Source organism: Trachypithecus francoisi, unplaced genomic scaffold, assembly GCF_009764315.1.
Source record: "Trachypithecus francoisi isolate TF-2019V2 unplaced genomic scaffold, Tfra_2.0 Lachesis_group3, whole genome shotgun sequence".
In the NCBI taxonomy this organism is placed as follows: domain Eukaryota; kingdom Metazoa; phylum Chordata; class Mammalia; order Primates; family Cercopithecidae; genus Trachypithecus; species Trachypithecus francoisi.
Window position 1 is genome coordinate 137,491,706 of NW_022681468.1, and position 5,656 is coordinate 137,497,361.

Consider the following 5,656-nt stretch of genomic DNA (forward strand, 5'->3'; position numbering starts at 1 on the left):
ACAGACTCCTGCATCCTAGCCACAGGAAAGCCTCTAGACCCTCGCAGACCCCAAGACTAACATAGGGAGCTGCCTGGAGACCACAAAAGATACTGCTCCAGAGAGACAGCTTACACTATCTCCTCACCCAAAGCCCTAAGCATCTACAGCAAGGCACCATATTGAGTGCTTAGCCCCCACCAAAGTGCGTCCTGCAGAGAGGCCCTACAGCCCTTGCATCTCCACATCTCTAGAACCTCATTGATGTTCACCACCCAATAGCCACCACCACAGCTGGCTGCTCCCTACAGGGCTGAAGTGCCCAGCCATTGGTAAAGACCTTGCTGCCCCAGTAGTAGAGCTGGCATGCATTTTTGTGTGCCCCGAGGACAAACTCCACTGCCTGCGGTGGCCTGATGCAGGCTGCTGCAACCAGGGCCAATGCACGAGTGAAGCGCAGGCTCATAGCCTCCTGGGTGTGGCTGCTGCAACTGAAAACAACCTTGCCCTCTACAGTATCAGAGCTGCAGTGTGGCCACTGCCCCGCCGCCACCACCACAAGCATCCTGCTATAAGCCTGAGGATCACCCTTCCCCTGCCTGCCACAGTCAGTACCTGCACACGCCACTAGGAGGCTTGAGAACAGGTCCACTCAGCCTGGCTCCACATCCTGTGTCCAAGCATGCCATCCAGGGACCTGGGGACTGCCCAGCTGAGTCCACCATTGTTGACATCTGAGGACTCCTGGGGGCCTGATGTCAGTCCTGTTGAACCTGCTGCTACCACCACAGTGGGCACCCACCTAATACGCCACCTGTGGGCCTGGGGACTGGCCCAACCCAGCCCATTCCATCAGCTGCCAACACCAGCTCATGATATACAAAACAACCAGAAATAATCACAGAAATAAGCCCTCACATATCAATAATATTGTAAACGGATTACAACTTTCCAGTTAAGAGATAAAGTGGGCCGGGCGCGGTGGCTCAAGCCTGTAATCCCAGCACTTTGGGAGGCCGAGATGGGCGGATCACGAGGTCAGGAGATCGAGACCATCCTGGCTAACACGGTGAAACCCCATCTCTACTAAAAATACAAAAACGAGCCGGGCAAGGTGGCGGGCGCCTGTAGTCCCAGCTACTCAGGAGGCTGAGGCAGGAGAATGGCGTAAACCCAGGAGGCGGACCTTGCAGTGAGCTGAGATCTGGCCACTGCACTCCAGTCTGGGCGACAGAGCGAGACTCCGCCTCAAAAAAAAAAAAAAAAGAGATAAAGTGGCTGAATGGATTCAAAATCATGACCCAACTATATGCTACCTACAAGAAACTCATCTCACTTGTAATGACACATATAAGACTGAAAGTAAAGAGATGGAAAAAGATTTTTCCATGCAAATGGAGACCAAAAGCATGCAGGAATAGCTATATTTAATCAGATAAAAAAAAATTTAAGTCAAAAATGGTAAGGAGAGAAGCACATTATAAAATGATAAAAGGATCAGTTTTATCAGGATATAACAATTCTAAACATATTCACTCAACATTGGAGCACCAATTGATAAAGCAAGCATTATCAGATCTAAAGAGAAAGACACTAATGCAATCACAGTGGAGACTGCAACACTGCATTTTCAGCATTAGAAAATTTTAAAACTGCATTTAAATTACAGGTTAGGTTTGGTGGCTCACTCCTGTAATCCCAGCACTTCAGGAGGCCAAGGCAGGTGGATCACTTGAGGTCAGGAGTTTGAGACCAGCCTGGCCAACATGGTGAAACCCCATTTCTGCTAAGAATACAAAAATTAGCCAGACGTGGTGGCATGCACCTGTAATCCCAGCTACTCAGGTGGCTGAGGCAGGGGAATCTCTTGAATCAGGGAGGCAGAGGTTGCAGTGAGCTGAGATCATGCCAACACACTCCAGCCTGGGTAACAGAGTGAGACTGTCTCAAAAAAAAACAAAATAAAAACAAAAAATACTGCACATAGACCAAATGGACCTAACAGACATTTACAGAACATTTTATCCAACAGTTACAAAATATACATTCTCATTAGCACACGGAACATTCTGCAGGATAGATCATATGTTATGACACAAAACAACTCACAACAAGTTTTTAAAAATCAAGTATCTTTTCAGACCACAGTGGAATAAAACTGGAAATCAGTAACAAGAGGAACCCGGGAAACTAAAAATACAGTGGAAATTAAACAACATGCTTCTGAATGACCATTGAGTCAAGGAAGAAATTAAGGAGGAAATAAAAATATTTCCTGAAACAAATGAAAATTGAAACAACATACTGGCCAGGCAAGGTTGCTCATGCCTGTAATCCCAGCACTTTGGGAGGCTGAGGTGGGCGGATCACCTGAGGTTGGGAGTTCGAGACCAGCCTGGCCAATATGGTGAAACCCCGTCTCTACTGAAAATACAAAAATTAGCTGGGCATGGTGGCAGGCGGCTGTAATCCCAGCTACTTGGGAGGCTGAGGCAGAAGAATCACTTGAACCCGGGAGGCAGAGGTTGCAGTGAGCCGAGATCGTGCCATCGCACTCCAGCCCGGGAGACAAGAGCAAGATTTTGTCTGAAAAAAAAAAGGGGAGAAAGAAAGAAACACACAACATAGCAAACCTAAGGGATACAGCAAAAGCAGTGCTGAGAGGGAAGTTTATAGCAATAAACACCTACAACAAAAAAGTAGAAAGCTTCCAAATGAACAATCTAATAACACACCTCAAAGAACTAGAAAAGCATGAACAAACCAAGCTCAAAGTTAGTGAAAGGGGCTGGGTGAGGTGGCTTATATCTGTAATCCCAACACTTTGGGAGGCTGAGGTGGGAGGATCACTTGAGCCCCAAAGTTTGAGACCAGCCTGGGCAACACATTGAGACTATCTCTACAAAACAATATAAAATTAGCCAAGGGCCAGACATCACTGTATCCCACCTCACGCCTGTAATCCCAGCACTTTGGGAGGCCATGGCAGGTGAATCACTTAAGGTAAGGAGTTTGAGAGCAGCCTGGCCAACATGGTGAAACCCCATCTCTACTAAAAAATACAAAAAAATAGCTGGGCGTGGTGGTGTGCACCTGTAATCCCAGCTACTCGGGAGGCTGAGGTAGCAGAACTGCTTGAACCTGGGAGGTGGAGGTTGCAGTGAGCTGAGATTGTGCCACTGCACTGCAGCCTGGGCAAAAAAGTGAGACTCTGTCTCAAAAAATAAATAAAAACAAAAATAATAAAAATTAGCCAGGCATGGTAGCATACATCTGTGGTCCCAGCTACTTAGGAGGCTGAGGTGGGAGAATCCCTTGAGCCCAGGAGGTCAAGGATGCAGTGAGTCATGATCACACCACTGCACTCCAGCTTGGGTGACAGAGTGAGATGCTGTCTCAAAAAAAAAAAAAGTTTTTGGTTTTGCTTCTAAATGTAGGAAAGATTTGATTATGGTTATAGGCAAAACAAAAAGTATGAAAGGCAAACGAAAGACAGAGAGGAGGCAAGACGGCAAGCGCTGGGATGATCAGCCTTAGCATGTCTTTCAGTCAGTGGTGAGTGACTAGAGGTCAGGTGGGGACAAGGGACAGTAGAAGACAGTGCCTGCTAACTGACCTGAGTTCCATCCACAGGAGAAAGGTTGGTAAGGTCATTTTCCAGGGTAGGGTATGAAGGGAAGAGGGTAGAGGTTTGAGAAGTGTGCTGAGGTGGTTCAGAAGAGTCTTTACAACTTTGTAAAAGCATTTAAGTACGTTAACAGATCCAGAAAGGATCTCAAAATGTAAAAGTAGTTTCTTTGGGATCATTGCTTAAATTCATAACTACCGTAACTATTTTTTTAAGAGAACAAAATGCAGCAAATGCCATCAAGCAGGGGCTCAACCATAGGGTAAAAAATATGATATAGAATGATAGAACTGAAAGTTGGTTCTAAATTGCCATTACTCTTCATTTTCTGCTCCTCTCATCTTTTTCATCAAATATTGTTCTTGCATGTGATTCTGAAGTGAATAGCACAGAAGGACATTGTGAAAACCCAAGAATTACAAAATACACCTCTCTGCCACCAAGTTTAGCTTTCAAGAGGGAGAACTACTTGGAACACTCAAACTATTTTGTGTTTTTGGTTTTTTTCTGGTAGTTGCCTCCACATCTCTCAATAGTATTTTATATCACTGTTTCTTGTTTTCTTAATTTAACTTTAGACATATATTAATGGGGGCCAGGTGCAGAGGTTCATACCTGGAATCCGGGACTTTGGGAGGTTGAGGTAGGAGGATTGCTTGAGGCCAGGAGTTCAGACCTACCTGGGCAACGCAGTGAGAATCCATCTCTAAAAGAAAAACAGAAAATTTCCAATTAGCTGGGCATGGTGGTGTGTAGTCCTAGCTACTCAGAAGGCTGAGGCAAGAGAATTGTCTGAGCCTGGGAGTGTGAGGCTGAAGTGAGATATGATTGTGCCACTGCACTCCAACCTGGGTAACAGAACAAGATCCTATCTCTAAAAAAATCCATATTAATAGTATTAATAATTAATTAATGGCTTTCCAGCCCAATAGATGATGATCTGGCTCACAACATTTCCCACCTCCTTTTTTTCTCATCCTTCTTCTAGTGTCATAATATCACTATTTTCGATTCCTTTATAGGCTTCCTTTATAATATTTAATAACACAGTTTTTTTTTGTTTTTTTTTTTTGTGTGACGGAGTCTGGCTCTGTTGCCCAGGCTGGAGTGCGGTGGCCGGATCTCAGCTCACTGCAAGCTCCGCCTCCCGGGTTTACGCCATTCTCCTGCCTCCGCCTCCCGAGCAGCTGGGACTACAGGCGCCAGCCACCTCGCCCGGCTAGCTTTTTGTATTTTTTAGTAGAGACGGGGTTTCACCATATTAGCCAGGATGGTCTCGATCTCCTGACCTCGTGATCCGCCCGTCTCGGCCTCCCAAAGTGCTGGGATTACAGGCTTGAGCCACCGCGCCCGGCCCCTCTAACTATCTTTAGGTTGATATAAGTCACTGCAGATCAGTTTATACTGTCTGGCATTTCCCCTGCTTGCACTCATTCTCTCTCCTGCCACCCTGTGAAGAGGTGCCTTCTGCCATGATTATAAGTTTCCTGAGGCCTCCCTAGCTATGCAAAACTGTGAGTCAATTAAACTTCTTTTATTTATAAATTACTCCACCTTAGGTATCTCTTCAGAGCAGCATGAGAATGAACTAATACAGTAAGCTGGTACTGAGGTAGTGGGGCACTGCTATAAGAATACTGAAAATGGCCGGGCATGGTGGCTCACGCCTGTAATCCCAGCACTCTGGGAGGCCGAGGCAGGCGAATCACAAGGTCAGGAGATCGAGACCATCCTGGCTAACATAGTGGTTGAGCTCCTGCTTGATGGCATTTGTACACTAAAAAAGTACAAAAAAAAATTAGCTGGGCATGGTGGCGGGCACCTGTAGTCCCAGCTACTCGGGAGGCTGAGGCTGAAGAATGGTGTGAACCCAGGAGGTGGAGCTTGCAGTGGGCAGAGATCGCACCACTGCACTCCAGCCTGGGTGACAGAGTGAGACTCCGTCTCAACAACAACAACAACAACAAAAAAGGAGACCAAAAATGTGGAAGTGACTTTGGAACTGATAACAGGCAGAGGTTGGAACAGTTTGGAGGGCTCAGAAGAAGA